Genomic DNA, 17367 nt, shown 5'->3' on the forward strand with positions numbered 1-17367 from the left:
AGATGTTAATGATGACTGGTTTTCTGACGAGCATTTAATGTGTCATGGGTGTCACAATAGCAGCTTCTGAGCACAGTTTTAATGAGGTTATCATACCTAAATGACTTCTGTAGATGTCCTTAACTTGAACACTGACAAGTCTGTCTCCTGATTGTTATTGTTAATGGGTATGTTAGATAAAGCTGTGTTCTCCAGCCACATCAGGCAGTCTGGGCACTATTTTAAATGGTTTTAGGAAGTCTAGAAGGTGCAATTAAGAGAATGGCTGTAAACCACCTCCCTGATCTGGTTTAACACTGAGCATCTAATTACTGCCATGCATTTCTGACCTCAAAACTGCCATTTTATACTGAAGACAATGTATTAGTCTGAAAGACCTGGATGCTGTTCTGGTAAATATATTGTGAGTCCTCTAAAGGCTTGTTCTGCCATTTATTTATATTACCTACCAGCAGAGTGGTGTGTACAGACAGGGTATTCTGCTGTTCCCCATTATTTGAGCAAATGCTAACTATTTTTTTTTCACACTTTTGGCTAAACTTGGATCAAGATTGGAGATTTGAAAGGGCCATGCCATTGTGTCTCCAGTGCCTGCACTGACAAATTTTGCTTGTTAGCTTATGCCAGACTCCGCCAAAATTTAATCTGATCTATGGGAAATAGGAACAGCTGTAGACTTCAGAGGGAGTTCGATTTCTGAATTAATACAAGATTTGAGAAGTGCTCACAGGTCTTTGGTCTCCTGTTCGTTTTTTTCATTATTATAACTGTATAAAGAGGAAAATTATGCACTTCTTTTGAATGTGGAAGAACATACAGGATATACTCGGTACCATGAGAAACTTTTTTTTTTCTATTTTTCCAGAGGTATAAGAGGATTTAGTGTGGATGAATCTGTTCTTTCTTCATATGGGGATAGTTTGATCTTCTGTCTGAATGAAGGCAAAATCTTCAGAATAGTGTTTTCACTATTTGAATGTGTTCACACATTTAATATTAGTTATATTTCAGATCTTGTCTTGAGAATACTTACTTACACTGTATTTTTCATTTTTCTCTCTGTAATCTCTTACTTCTGAAAGTGACATGAGTGAGTGTTCTGCTTATACCTGAAGAAAATGGATGATTTCTTGAATGAAGGCAGAAAGGTCATTTTGCATAAGAGGTATAGTTACAGGCACCCGTTCCCTTGGTGAAAAAAATGTAGCAGGTTTATTCCACTTGCTGAATACACGTCTTCATTCATGTGTGATCTTGTGGAGAAGGAGAAATTGAAGCTGAGTTTTTTCCCAGGTTTCTTGAGTGGTTTCAAGTGAGAGAATGTAGTGGGTGTTCCAGGAGTTGTGAAATCTTTGGAATACCGACTTGAAGCAGAAGCAATTGTGCAACTTTCCTGTTTTATTAGCCTCACCTGTAATCAAAGTAAATGATGTTTCCTAAATACTATTAAAGAGTGCAATTAAACAGCAGGAATTAAATAGGAAAGCATTTCTTTGCTCTTGGAATGGAGCCTGTCTTTAGCTGGCATTCTCATCCACCACAGCTTTCACTGGGCCACATCCCACACCTGGCATCCTCTTCCTTCTTCACTGTGCCTGCGTCCTTGCCTTGTCATTGAAGCTTCTCTTCATTATCCCAGGGTGTATGACCATGTGCTCAGTCCTGCCCATCAGTTCTCTCTCCATGCAATTTGCCACCAGTCTCCTGACTTTAAGCCCTGCACTTCAAGCTTGGCTCAGACCTTGCCCCTTGTGCAAGTTCACAGTGTCTCTCCTCAGGCTCAGCTGGTTGGTTCCAGGGAAAAGCTCAGGGAATGGGTTTTGCCTTTGCAAGAGCAAAAGTGACTCCAGCAACAGGTGTCAGGAGAGGCTGTATGTTGGTTAATGGCCTTTGCAACTTTAATTTTTCCGTTCCCTTTATAAGATACCTTAATGATGTGTTATGTCTCTGTGGTAACTTGTGTGTTATATGGTTCTGTGTCCTATGGGTTAGTGAATGTAGGCATTGTGGGAATGGCTTGCCCCTCCAGCTTCACTTCATAGGCATTACAGCAACTGGCTTTTAAATGACTTCATATAAGCAAAAATAAATGTATAATAACAAAATATATGTAAATAACAAAATAACAATATAAATAAAAATAACAAAAATATGTAAAAATGTCTTTATAAGCAAAAAGGATCCTTATAAAAATTAAATAAAAGTTGTAAATTCACTTTATATAAGCTAATTGCCGCAGTTTAAAAATACACCTGCTGCAACAGAGTATTTTCTTAGAGGAGTGATTGTAAGTGTTGAGACATGATATTATTCTCTCACTGGTTAGCTCACATGAAGTAAAATTATTTTAAGGATCTCATCTGATATTAATAGAGACCCATTGCATCTTAGTGACTTTATGTGTCTTACAGAATTGTTTGCAAATGTAATAATGTAAAGAACTGGACCATACTGAGTGATGAAGTAACAGCAACACTGTGCATGTATTTATGGTGCTATTTGATTCACTATAACTCATTTTAAGTCAGTGATTTGTTTGTCACTTACTTCTACCTCCACACTTGTAGAAATATATTTGACTTCTTGACCCCAGGCTTTTCTTTCCTCCTCTTCTACATTATAGTAAAAAATATGCAACTCAGTCAAGCGGTCAGTCATCAGAAAATGATTGAGCACTTGAACCATCACCATCATCATCACCTCTGCACAAATTAAGAAGAGCTTTGTGGAATTCAGTGTCTAGGATGGATTCTGCTGCTGTAACCAAGATAGAACCAGGAGGAACTGGAAGTTCAGTTAAAGCAGAATTGGGGGGGCAGGTGACCAGCTGACACAGGGTGAATGTTTCTGGTCTTTCTAATATATCAGAAGCATTAAGAGCTGTTCTTACACTCTGGCATTATTAGGCACGTGGCCTAATTTGAGGTAGAACTAGAAAGACTGTTGTTAGTTTTGCTTTTTGAGGAACAGTAGAAGTTACTCTGTTCTTGTTACTAACAGTTGAAATCATCAGAGAGGCTAGAGATACGGATTTGTGAAACACGCTTTACATTTATGTTCACCCTGTGTCACAAATGCAGTGTGGTGCTTCACTTTGGAAGGGAATGGATGTGGCGCTGTACAACCGTAATGGTTGGACTGTCAATGACACATCCTGAAAGCCTCTGTGTAGCACCAAAACCTACATAGAAGCATTTAAGATGTACTTGTTAATGTTTTAAGAGTTCGTTCAAAATACAGAACATTAAAAAGTCATTAATGGTGACACTGTGAACTCCTGAGGTGGGAGATTCATTTTTTAATGTGAAAATTGGCATTTGCATGTGCATAAAACAATACTTTTCTAAGACTATCATTACTGATTTTATACAAAAGCCCCATATTGTTTTATTTTGCTACATTTTATATTGTATTCCTTCCAAAAGGAATGCAAAGTTTATTACTAATTATAAGCAGTTTTCTTTGTCAGTAAACTGTGCCTGAACTCCTGCCCTCCCCCAAAAAAGGTCTTAATTGCTTAATGTGGGTGTATGTTAAATGCTATATTGGAGTGTCCATGTCAGGTCTTAAAATTAGAAAGCTGAGAATTTGAAAAGAAACGTGCTATAATCCTATTTCTAGTTAGATCATGTAAAGCCATTTAAAGTTGTTTGTTTAAGAGATCTCCATTGCATTTTAGTGACTAAATGTCTTAAAGAGTATTTTGTAGTTTTAATGATCATGAGAGACTTGTGCATAGGGTAGGGCTTAAAGTGTCAGTGGCTAAAAAGGAAAATTTCTTAAGGAAATATCTGCAGTAGTATTTTCCTTTTTTCTAGTTTTATTTTCCTTTTTCCTAAAGAGAACTAAAAGCTATTACCCAGTCAGGTAACAGCAATGTATTTGTGTGAAATGTAGAAGAGGTGAAACCTTCTCTTTTTTTAAGATTTCTTTCACAAGGTTTTTGATTAGAAGAAGAATCATCTTCATCGATATATTTGGTGTGGCAAACCTGTCTTTTGGACCTAAGGGATTGGAAGCATTTGTAAACATTAGGTTAAATCTTGAGGCATTTATTGAAAAAAGGAAGAGAAAGGAATAAATTCGTGCATCATTGTGAGCCTTACGTTTTTCTTTGCAGGCATTAGTGTTTAGAATCCTTTTCTCAAGAGTTCCAGGCCAGCACTGTACAAGGTGCTAGTCAGTAAGAACTTAAGTGATGGCTCTTTGCTGATGGATTTTGTTTGATGGCCTTTTCTAGTTTATAGTACCAAAATATTGCTCACTGACAAAGAGAGCCATGTTAAACGTAGCATTGGCAAGAACAAGTTTTGTTTCTTTTCTGTCTTTCAGTGCTGTCCCTGAGAATAAGTATGCAATGAACAGCGTTTGTGTGCATTTCTTATGGTCAAAGGAGTGGATTAAATATTAACAGTTTATTAACAGTTAAAAATTAAAGAAATTTTCAAATTAAATGTGATCCAAGTAAAATATAGGTCCTTATAAGCAAACAGCTATGCTATTAAAGTCTGTGTTTAACTGAGAAAGAAACAAATGTGAGACAGAAAAAAGGAATCTTACTCTATGTTTTTTAAATTATACTTTCCAGTTTTTTTCAATAGTTCCCTAAACTAGCTAAGTCTTATAATCAAATGCTTAGGAGAAAAATCCTTGACTCATAAAAATAATAAGAGTAAGATGTAAATAAATAGAGCTTCAGGGCATTAGAGATCATCCAATCTAGTTCTGCAGGAATAAATGACTGATAAAAATCAGTATGAAAAACAGCAGAGAAATTTAAAAATCATGTTTTGGTTATAATATTTTTCCTCTGTGAAATTCTTGTTGGAAATAAAGTATTCTCTGCTCTCTGGTGAGATGAGACACTTGAGACTACCATCTCAGCTGTCCATAAGCCTGTAGCCACAATGCCCTTTGCCCTTCCTGCGTGTGTCCCATCCCTCACCCTTTCTGTGCATCAGCCTGTGGCTGCTTTCCCCTGTGTAAAAAGGCTCTGATCTCCTGGCAGAGACAGGAGCCTTTGTCAGAGGTAGCACTGCCTTCCTGAGTAGGAAACCAAGTTAATACAAGGAAAATATTTTGATAATTGAATTACAGCCTCTAACAAACCTGTGCAACATGTATACAAGTAGTGTTGTCAGCAGGCTTTATTTTAGTTAAATTTGCATGGATTTTCAGTGTGACAACAAAGGCTCTGCCATGAGAGCAGCCTCTGTGACAGACGTCAAATCCCTGCTCCGAAATACAGAGGCACTGGAAATTCTCATTGAAACACTGAAACTGCATAAATATTAGCAAAATTGGATTTTCCCTACCTTCACTCTGAAATGACTGAACTATTTTTGCTTATGCCTTCCAGAAAAAAAAAAATTGCCTGAGGCAAAGACTTATTGTGGAGCTTTACAGTCCAAATTGTTGAAATGTAGTCAAATTATAAATGATAATATAAGCATATAATATGTCATGCTTAAATATAGGTGTTGATGTCTTCTCCTTGCATAATACTACAAAGGCCTTTGAGTTTCTGTAGAAATAAGGAGACCAATTTTATCTTCTCTTAATAAGGAAATTTAAAATATATGTAAAAAAGAGTACTGAAGAGTGGAAAAAATGAAAGAAAATTTGTCTTTGGACAAATGCTCATATTTAAATGAATTTTTTCATTGATGCTGAAAAATATTGAAATGTATATAATTCATGATTCAGCAGCCAGATACTTGCAATAAACAAGTGATTTATTAATTAAGAGTGGTTACAGATCCTTGCTGCTTTTTCTTTGCTGCTGGTCCTTTGCAAGTCTCTTAATTCTTTGCTCCGTAGTGGTTTTATTTCAGCAACCTGTAACCAGGTGTAAAGCGTGTTCTCCTGCGACTGGAAAATGCAAGTTTGAATCTTCTCCTTTTCAAATAAAAGTTCTGAGTCAGTTCTCCACAGCCAAAAATACAAATCGGAGCCTGGATTTGGAGCGGAAATTTGAAGCAATGAATCCCAGTCTCAGACAAGTGTCTAATCCACGTCTACAGGAAAACACATAAATCTTTGAAACAGGCACATAACTCTCCCTATTCCTTGCAGAGGGAATTTCATAGCTAACTAGTCTTTGAGAATTATGTTCCAGGAGCTGGATGACTAAAATACCCACTTGGTTACAGTATCCTTAGAAGATCTAATAGGATGACAGTATGGAGTGTTACCCTATCTACCTTCCTGCATGTCTTTTCCAAATAAATTTTTTTTTTTCCAAATAAAATTAGTAAAGAGGACAATGAGTAAGATTGTTCCAGTTCGGAAAAATGGCTTCCTTTGAATTTTTGCTGGTACCGATGTTCATTTTGAAGCCATATGGAGGTTTTGCCTTTTTATAACCCTGGTGTAATTTCTTTTTGTGTGAACTAGAAGACACAAATAATCTGGGCAGTGCGAGTAGGAGCGCAGCCAGTTGATCAAGGGGAGGGATTGTCCCTGTCTGTGAGACTCCTGCCATGCCACATCCAGATGCTGCAGCTGGTTTTGTCACCTGACACAGGAAGGCTGTGGACAAGCTGGAGGGTGCCTGGGAGGGCAGAGGGGCTGGAGCATTGGCACTGTGAGGAGGGAGTGGGGATGAAGGGATGGCTCTTGGAGCCCCAGCACCCACGGGAAGTCCTTGAGACAGGGCCCCTCACAGCAGCGCAGGCTGGCGGGGTGAGAGACAAGAGGTACGAGTTGTGACAGGTTTGGGCTGGGTTTAAGGAGAAGCGTTTCCCAAGGTGCTCCCATGGGGAGCGAGGCAGTGGAGCAGGGCGCTGTCCCAAGGGTGTGTGCCATCCCTGTCCCCGGAGGGTCTCGAGCTCTGGGGGCTGCGAGCCGTGACAGCCTGGTCTGAGCCCAGAGCTGGCCCTTCTCTGGGCAGGGGTAGGACTGCAGACCTCCAGAGACCCTCCAGCCCGTGACCCTCGGGCTGTAGGCACCCAGAATCCTGCTGGTGTTCAGCAGCTTTCATAATATTTCTGTAATTGTGAGCATATATGACTGACACCTACTTTAGCTTTTCTGATCACCTTCAGCTTCCCTGGAGTCCTGCTTAGAGGGAAGGCAAAAAATGTAGAATATTTTTATTCTCTGATAAATGATTTTTGTCCAGGGATTAAAACCTTTAAAGCTTCTCAAGCTCTGTATGTATGGATTTAAGGCTTCAGTTCTCTGTATCTTGATTTTTTTAAGCAGGGGAGTGCTTTTTTAATTTAATCTGAGCTAACTAATAGCTGTGTCATAATATATTAAAATCTTTCCTGAGAAGTATTTAACTGAATTTTTTTATGAAAACCTTAGATTATGTCATGTCTGTCTCTGACTCCCAAAGGATTTTTTTAGTTCATCTTAGTTTCTAGGCTGTTTAGCTTTTTCAAAAAGGAGGTTAAAAAGCTTTCCTCTAAGCATTGCCTTTTAGTCTATAGAATTTGCTATTTTTATTTGGGCTGTGTAGGATTTAATGATGCTGCCACCAGAAATGTGATTCTCTGTCTTTGTGTTTTCTTCACCCATAAAAAGCCAGGAAAGTCTGAAATGACAGAGACAGCCTCACCCTTCTTGCATTATTACAGCATGTAAAGGGGGGAGGATGGATGAAAAGTCAGATAATATGTGTGATAGTGTTGTACAGCCTGAATTATATTACTGGATACACCTTGTGTGAATTTTTTCTTAGCTGTTTAAATCCTGGCTATAGAACATTGAGAGGAAAAGTTAAAAGAAAGATAAATCAGTGTCTGAAGTTGATTGTTGAGGTAGTTTTTATTAGAGAGAAGTTTCTCACCGTTAATTCCTTGTATTGATTTTTAATGGGAAGTTTCTGTATAAAATATTTAGCAATGTGAATGTAGAAAAATAACCTAGAAACAAGCTTTTTACTTTAGTGATTGCTTAGAAGTTTCTGCAGGCATACTTTAAAAGCAAATTATTTCCCTCTATCCATCTTCCTTCCTTCTCCACCTTCCAACAAGCAAAATAGTCCTATACCTTCCATAAAATGGAGACATTTAATAACCCTTCTCCAGAGCTGAAACCAATATAAGCTGGATGATTACGTTAAAAAAAAAAAAAAAAAAAAAAAAAACCAAACAGAACAAACACAAAAAAGCTACAACAGATTTCCACTAGGAAGTAAATACGCAGCAGTGAAATATGCTGAGTTTATATATATATATATATATATATTTCTGTTCCACTGTGCTACCCTAGGTAATTTGTCCTTACAGCTTTTAACATTGACATTCTCTTAGGATTATTCAAGGGAAAACATGAAGTATTTATAGCCATAGTAAAAATCTTTATAAATAGTTTATAATAGGAACGGCCATAATAAAAGTTTGAAATAGTTTCCATTATAGTTCTTTGGTTTTATGTATTCTAAAATTTACAAAATACTTGTTGGGGGGGGGGTGGGGTGGGGTGGTGAAATTTTCCATGCTGTGAGTCTGCAAAATCTTTTTCTTCATTAATTTGTAGTATAATCCTTTCATCTATTTTGGAATTGTAGACAAATGGGGAAAATACTTTTTCCCTTTGTATAGTAATAATAAAAAATAAAAAAAAAAACCTTCAAATACATTTTTAACAAAACTACAGAAGGAACAAGTGAAGGTTGAAATATGTGGCAAGATCTACTCCCTTTGCTTTCTGAGGGGGAAAAAAGTTGAAAAAGATGGAAAAATAACATCAAACTGTTTCCAGTAACATCTGCTGAGCTTATTAGCAGAAACTAATAAAAACACACCCCCTTAGTGACATCCCTGCACATTCCCTTTGCCTGAGGCCATCCAGACATGAACTAGCTGAGCTGCTGCAGCTCCCTGCTGCTCTCTAGACCTTGAGGGGCTCTCACTTACTGGGCAGATCCCAGATTGTGAGGTGTCAGAGATGTCCCCATCTCCACCTCCATGTGATGAGCAACACTGGACCTTCTCCTGTCCTTCACTTCTAGGAACCTGCAGCTGTGTAGGGCCAGCCTGCATGGCTAGAGCCTAGCACAGATTTGGGATGGTTTATCTCAAGCAGAGCTTTCCTAAGTCCAAGAAAAGGCTTCATCGTACAAGTTACCAGTGTTCTCATGAGACAGTAGTACCAGAATGGTTTTCACTCTTAATTTTTCTCCAACTTTACTTGTGTCAAGCTGTCCTAAAAGATACTAAGCCAGGAGGAAATTCATATATGCATGGAATTGCAACAGGTTTTACTGGGTATCTGTGTCCTGTGGAAGGACGTAGCACACAAACCTGCAGATATGTGAACTAACAGGCACTCCTGCATGGTGCTGGTGCTGTGTCTGTGCTGCCATTTGCCTGGAGAGCTTTGGGGGTACCTCACTGCTCTGGGACAAAGGGACAAGGTACAAGACCAAGTCTCAAATCCCTTTGCACTCACTCCTCTGCCACTTCCGTGGTCTGGCAGTGCTTGGGCGCCCTGTCTGTAGCATGTTGGGTACTGGAAGTACCTTCCACTGTACTGGGCACTGACACCACTGGAACCAGTAAGATGTAGTGATCTGGTTTTTATAACGAAGATTTACCCTCAGGGTGCTTTAGGAAATATTTTGTGTAAGGAACATGGTAAAAAAACCACATATGGATGTTTTATCCTTACCTAGCTTTTCAAAAATAAGATGCACAGTCAAGGCACAACCCAGTTCTGCAGTTAGACACTTAGCTGTGTTTGGAAAAATCAGGATTTTGACTCCAGCTACTCCATTTTTAGCAAAGATAAAAATCAGAAATAATAAAAATTTTTAAGCCTTATTCATATACTCTGTATTTTGGGCAGATCCTTCAGACTGTCTCTTGTTTGTCCTTCCAGGCCCATCACTCTTGTGTTTCTTGCCCTCCAACTGCCTCATTTAAAATGGCTGGTAATTCCCACTGCCCATATAGCAGATGGCTCTGCACCTTGTGGAGGTTTCTGGAAGCTCCTTTTGTGTCCCAGAAATATGGTGTCACATCAAAGCCAGTGTTTTCTCTACTAGACCATTACCTGTCTCATCGCAGCTGGTGCCTGCTGATGTCCATTCTTACAGATCAGCTTGGCACTCAAGATACTTCTCATTGGTTTTAGTGTATATTTACTATTAAGTGTCAGCTGAAAAAGAAACTGCACTGTATTCTAGATTTTTGGGGGAGATGTTAATTCTAATGTTTTGTTTTGTCGAATCTAGGTACGTTGAGTGAAAAGTTAAATTTGAGATAGTATTAACATATTTGCCTTCTCACCAAAATTAAAGAAAATGAGAGAAAATTGCAAGAGCAATTGTGCCATCTTTTTAAAGTTGCAATCTTCCTTAATGTTTTTGAGCACATAGCACTACTTGTAAGATTTAAAGCACATTTTTGTTGTATGACGTGCATGGAAACGCACGCGCACACAGACAAGCGGTCACTGCACCATCAGACAATCATGTATTTTGGCCTAATTGGTTTGAAATGAGTGGACACATACCATTGTCCCTGGGTTTGTCCTAATTGCAATTTTGTGCTCATGTAAGGAAGAAAATCCTTGGTTCTGTTTAGTGGCAGCATTCCCAATTGACTTCAGTTGTTCCAAGACTGATGAGGTATCTTGGTTCTCAGACTAAATTCAATCATGTGTTTTGATTTCTCAAGCCTCTGTAATTTCTTCTTTTTTTTTTTTTTTTTTAATTTATTTTGAAATAATTCATTTCATTTGCAAGCTCTAGGTCTACTGTCATCCATCGCTTCTCCATTAGTGGTTTTTTTTGTTTGGTTGGTTGGGGTTTTTTTGCTTCCCAGAGCTTTCCATATGAAACATTACTGTAAATAATATTTCTGTTTATTAAAAAAATGGAAGGTGCCTCTTTTTAGAAGGAAGTTATGAAAGAGGTATAGCACAATTGCACTAATTAGGCAGAGCGGTTGTTTTTTCCCTTTTTTTTTTCCCTTTTTTTTTTTCCCTTTTTTTTCCCTTTTTCCCCCTTAGCAAAGAGACAAAAAGGAAAAATCAATACTGGAAAACCCATTTCATTCTGCAGCAAAGGCAGTTGGAAAAGATCCACTTCAACTTTTAGAACTGAAATGCTGGAAGCTGATGCAATTAAGTAAACCAGCTGAGAACTGAAAAACAACCTAATCAAACTGAGGGATTATAAGTATGAAAGAACTGATACACGGTTCAGAATCTTTTGATACAGGAAGTAAAGTTTGCTGGGAATTTGGTGATTAAAGGCTTGTCTTCTGTTGATGATTAGTTATTTTGCTCTGGGAATTGTTGATTAATTGAAAAATGTTTGAATAGCACTTACAAATTGTTGGAATATCTTCTGTTGCCCTTTCTTTAAATAAATAGATGTAGGTTTGGTTCCAAATGGCTCTTCAGTTTTAAATGTAATTTGTAATTTAGCGAAAAGTAGTATTCATGCAGAATTAAAGCTTTCTGCAGTTATGCCCACCAAAGTGTTCAACTGGCCAAATCATTTTTATGAATATCTTTATGATACCTTTTTTTCCTTAATTTTGTTTTTTGATAGTTTGCTGGATGATGTTATCATTTTGTTAACATTTTTTCCAGGACAGAACAACCATTTTGATAATTCATTGCAGATTTTTAAAATAATAAATATAGTAAGAAGAGTTACAATTAAAAAAAGATTCATCTGTTCAAAGGGAAGTCTTTATACATATTGCATGGTAAACCAACCTTCTCCCTGAGCAACATTCTGCTTTTATTTGAATGAAAACCTCATTTTTGCCAGGTTTGTCCATGCAGCATTTGATTCATCAAGAGTAACCTCTTAAGACAGAATTGTAGGTTAATTGATCACTACCAGTTGTCTGTTGGTGGTATTCCTCTTTTTTCCTCTGATTTGCACCAGATTTGGAACACTGATATGGTTGAGCTCACTGGCTTATAGTATGAGATACCCTACTGTATCAGGATCCAAGGTAGGCTTTTATTATATCCATTCCTTTTTTTTCCTGAAGCTCTCAGTTTTTACAGATTCAGTTGTTAGAACTTTTCATCAGGGTGTGTCTTACAGGCAGCAGTGAGAACAGGAATGAGATGTGGCTCCCTGGGTTTGTTTTGGTTTAATGTGAACTTCTGAAAATCAGCAGAAGGTCACTGTAAATAAATAGACTTAAAACCAAAATAAGAGCCAGGCTTAACATTTGGCAGTGCAGGATTTCTGACAAGCCTATTGCCTTCTGTTATTGAGGTCCCTGTCCTTACTGATGTGCTATAAAAACATGGGTAACAGACATCCAAGTGAGACAGTGCATACTGAACAACTCAATAACCATTCCCAAAGGAATCACTCTGTTCTCAGGCATCTCAGCTTTTGTTTTCCCTTAAACAACAAATTTGCTACTACTCTTGTAAAGAAAGCTTCAAAATATTAACAGTATAAGTGATGCAAGGGCATCTGTGAGCATCTGTAACAAGCATAAAACAATAGATCTGAGATATTTGAATCACCTCATTTTTGTCACTAAATGGTTTGGGTTGACACGTGGTGTTCATTTACGGAGTGAATATAGTTAACATATTTTCATCCTCATTAAGAAAGGCCAGGGAAATATGGTGCAACTCTTACAGTGAGCACATCTTGATTTGCTTTCTGAAGTGCAAGGTCTCTAGAACGGGCAACTGTTTATGTTTTAGATTTACATTTTTTTGAAGCAAAGTGTCTTGATCTTCCTTACAAGGAGAAATCAGGAAGTCATGTCTGCTCAAACTGCATTTTGAACAGATTCACTGTTAATTTGGTCTCTGACGTGAGTGGAGTTAGGAAAGAACTATTCTGCGTAATCAGGAGTGTGGTGGTCTCAGTTCTCTTGTCAGAGAATTTACTTGTGAAGAAAAGATGTTTTGCTTTTTAGGTTCATGAAATGGCAGGAGAGGCTGTGAGGGAAGAAGAAGCAGAGTGTGCTCTTTTCCCTTCCCAGAACTTTGGTTTGGCATTTTGAGAAAGCAGCATGCTGGAGTTTCTCCACGAGGAGAGGCAGCTGTGATAAAAGCCAAGACTGAGGAATGCATTGGTGAGGGCCAAGCAGAGCTCGTTAGCCTTTGGGGAAGAGCTGCTGGCTACTGACTCTGTTCTGGCTCTATGGTAAAGACATAGCCGAGAAATACAGAAGCGTAGGGCTCATTGAAAGTTTCTGATGAAAGTATTTTTCAACAGAAAACACAGAGATTGCCTAAATGACTCATTTTGTGAGAAGTGGCTTCTGGCTTTGGGAAATGTTTTTCATTAAACTACGGAGCATATACAAAACAGTAACACATTGATTTGGCTACGCTGTCACAATGCCTTCCTAGAGTCTGTTTTAGTAATAAAGTTCACATTCTCTTCTCTGAGATGGGAAAATTGTGTTGGGTCCTGAGAGAGACACTTTGGTGCACAGATCCATCTTGGGTGAGAAAATTGGAGTGTAAGTGTATGAACTCTGGTTCCCATGCAGCAGGGGCATCATTAAGTCGACAACATTAAATGTTTGAGCTTTCTGGAATGTTTCCATTTTTTATGGAACCTCTGCTTTTTGCCTTTTTTTCCCAAAAGCATGTACACAATTTCTCTTCACACCTCCTTATCATTTTAATGACAATGTTATTGTCACCATTAAAATTTCAGTTGTGAAAAAATATTTTGGCCTCTGCAGGAGATAAATGAAAATTTGTGTGTTTCAGCTGGGGTTTGGAGGTGAGGGAAGAAGTGGACAGTGTTTATTTTACCACAATGATCCCCCCCCTAAAAAAACCCTCCCAAGAAGCTGAGAGCTTCTCAGCGCTTAGTTAAAGCAGACTGGAGCTTGCAGAATTTTACAAGGTGTAAGATGAGGGCCAGACCAGCTATCTGATAAATTTCTGTCAGCAGGGCTGGATGCAGAAATGGGAAGTGCCTGAGTTGCTATTTAGGTTTCAGGTTTAGGTTTTAGTTAAGGTGTTTTCCCTAAATGTCTGACCTGTTTCCGCCTTCCTGAGGGGAAGATTGACTGGTAATTCCCAGTCTCTATGGATGGCATGCTGATTCAAGTAGCAAATGTAAACTCGTTTCCCAAAATAACCTTGGCCGTCCCCTGCCCTGGGGTTGGCCTGGAGGGCAGGACATGGCCCTAGAGGACCCAGTGATCATCATTTAGAAAAGAGGCAGAGGAGTTGAGTCTTTAGATACTGTTTCAAAATTGCAGAGATCATTTTCGCTTGATTCTTCAGGCAGATCTCCCTTATTTATGACAGCAGTGCTAAAATATGTCTGGCAAAGGCAGAGCAATCCTTTTGAGTAAGGGAATGATGGGATGTAAATAAACTATTCTTAGCTGACCTGGCTATCCCTGTGCTGAAGCATGGTTATACATGAGGCTACCTTCTGCAGAGCCACTTGCATTGCCCATTAACAGGATCCCCAGTGCTCCAGGAAAAGTTTTAATTTGAGAACTGTGGTATGTCAGTGCACAGAGCCAAATCAGGTCCTGTGGTCACTCTGGGAAGCCTGGAGCACAGGGCAGTGTGCTGCAGTTGTAGCTTCACTGGTGCCAGTGAACACCAGGTGAGCCATTTGCTTCAGCAAAAGACAAGCAACCCTAGAAGCACAATGGTTTGAGGTAATATCCCAGATTCTTAACCTGTATGGGGAGTATTTCTGCAAACCTATCCTGATAGAACTAAGAGCTGAGTGTTTATTTGAAATAAGTGTTACATTTAATTTTGAAGGATCTTGACAACCCATCCATCCACTGATGGGGTTTGTATGTTTGCATCCATTATACATTGGGAAGTCTTAATTGGCTCAGGTGGTATGTTTGGGCAGTCTTAAATACCTACAGGATCACAAGCCAAATTTTTAAAGTGAGGTTGAAGTAAATAGAACTTCCCATTATGTGTAATTGGCTGCAGGAAAAAGTGATTCAAGTAAAGAAAGTTCAAACACATTTGAATGCTTTTTGTTAATCCTCTTGACATTTTGAAGAATTAAGATGTTATTGGTGGTTTAAATGTGAAATGTTTCCAAAGGCACATCAGTATTGTTTATAAACTGCGCTTCATTTTTTTTTAAAAATATTAATCTAGGTAATACCAGTTGTCAGTAACAAAAGAAGGCCATCAATTTGCAGAAATAAATCTATCATTGTGGTGACTGAAAGTTTCTGTGATTTCATACAAAAGTTTGCATTTCTACATTTAAAAAATATATTGAGAGGGAGGTTAGTTGTTTGCTCATTATGAATCAGTCTTGGAGATACACAAAACATAAGGATGTTCCTCTCCTCCCCACCGTGTCTTTTTTAGCTACTTTTATTTGGACTGTTTATTTGCAGAGAGGAAGGGAATCAGAAAGAGCATTAATGATATTGAGTGTGGGCAGCCAAATTTCTGTTGAATAGATTTTTCTGGGTAAAAGCCAAAAATCTGTGTCTTGCTTTGGAGGGGTAAAAGCTTCACAGTTGTGTATCTGATTGCTACACTGGCATCTGTGGGAGAGAAGAAACCTTAAATACATGAGTGGAGATCATCTGGTTATTTGCGGCATGGTAACAATGTGCGTATAAAGATATGATCTGACACATGTGTCAAAGTAATTCCTGTTGACTGACTTCAGAGAAAATGCATTGTAAATCCAACTGTTACTGGGTGTGCTTGGGATTTCTGATAAAATGGTAGCTGCTATGGAGGGGGGTTTTTTTTGGAACTGGGAGACTGTTTTGCAATCACACTGATTTTCTCTGATTTAAATTAATTTAAGAAAAGTCATCTTTAGAAAAACAAACAAAACCCGGGATTCTTCCTTTCCCTTGCCTCCTCTTTCCCAAAGCAACCCTCTGTATCTGGGAAATACCATGTTAATGTCTAAAGCTTTCAGGATGCGCCCAGAAATGGCATTTGAAGTTTTTTGATTTTATTTTTTTTTTAATAAAGTTCATCTTACCACAGAGTACGTCATTGCTGAAACTGAATTTTTGTAAGCGGTTTCATCTTTACCAATTTTCCTACCACCAAACTCTGAAGCATCTATTTTTAAAATGCTTTAAAAAGTGCAGGTTTTTTTTCAACCCACAGCTATCAAATTCTGTTGATTTATTACTATCATGGCCATAGCAATGATACACATGTATTTTAAGCACTTTGAGATGAAAATGGCATTAACTGTTGCTGTGAATGTCTGTCTTGTTCTTCATTGTGATGATTATGCAAAAAGGAGGTTATTAATTATTGAGGTCCAAGCCTGTTTTTCTGGAAGAAGTGTGTATACAGTTGTGATGCTTTCACTGCCTGCAGTTGCTAGCCATGGTAACTTCAGTCCTTACCACTATCATTGCTTCCAGTCTCCTAATCATATGGCAGAGCCCATTTTACAGATGAGGGATTGAGGAGAAAAGGGACTGAGTGGCTTCCCAGGGCAATACGTGGCATGTGTGACAGGAATGGATGTTGGATACAGCTGATGCTGTCCTCAGCCAGAAACTTAGCAGAAAGCATTCATCCTTTCCAAAGGAGATAAAGTTTTCTTTATGGAGATCGAATGATTTTCAGTACGTTGTTTCTTCTTGTTCTCCATGAAGTGCAAACTGTAATAATTAAGACTCAACTATTTCAGGAAGATGTCTGCCAAACTAGCAAACTATGGTCTCAGATGGAAAACCAGCATCCAAGCTATTGATGAAATACAGCCCGGGATAATAAAAGCCTTACCAGGGCTCAAAAGACCTCCATTTACATAAATATGCAAAGACATCTGTTACAGTCATGAGTGACCTGCTGATTTCAACCACCAGCAGGGGAAGCGTCGTCGATCACCATCGCCTGCATTAGCAGGTGCTACTTTGGGCAGCAGGAATTACCGAAGAGGTTTTCGATGAACAAAGACGACCTTTCCACTTGCCAAGAAGAGACAGGGGAAATGAAAACACCCGGCACACGCCGGCCCTCCCTCCTCTGTAGCGCTCAGTGAGAGCCCGGAGTGCGCCTGTGCAGCCAAAGCTGTGTGTGATCCTTATGGGTATGGTGTGGCTGACACAGCTGCAGAGTTTATGTCTGAGGAGTACTTAGGTCTGTTAAAACCAAACTACTTAAGTCAGATTCCCAAACACGAATGAATCATCAAGATACAATGGAAACCTTCGGAACAAATTTATCATGTAAAACCAGTGTTTTTATTACCAGAGTGTATGCTCAAAATAGGAATGTAAAACCATCATCCTAAAGGTTGCAATTACTTAAATGAAAAATTGGAATTCAATTCTTGCTCAGCATTAATCAACAGAGACATTACAATATTACAGCTTTATATAATGCAAGGATATTTGTCTTCCTTTTTGGCTCAAGGTATATGGTGTTTTCTTTCTTTCTCTTCCCCTCCTGCCCCTTCATTGCATAACATGGTTTTGT

General features: G+C 38.6%; 1 protein-coding gene across 3 annotated transcripts in view; it reads left to right on the plus strand.

Moving 5' to 3' along the window:
- TBL1X (transducin beta like 1 X-linked) overlaps positions 1–17367 on the plus strand; it is a 191789-nt gene that overhangs the window by 120352 nt on the left and 54070 nt on the right. The gene's annotated exons all lie outside the window — the stretch shown is intronic.

This window comes from Sylvia atricapilla, chromosome 2 (genome assembly GCF_009819655.1).
Source record: "Sylvia atricapilla isolate bSylAtr1 chromosome 2, bSylAtr1.pri, whole genome shotgun sequence".
Taxonomy (NCBI): domain Eukaryota; kingdom Metazoa; phylum Chordata; class Aves; order Passeriformes; family Sylviidae; genus Sylvia; species Sylvia atricapilla.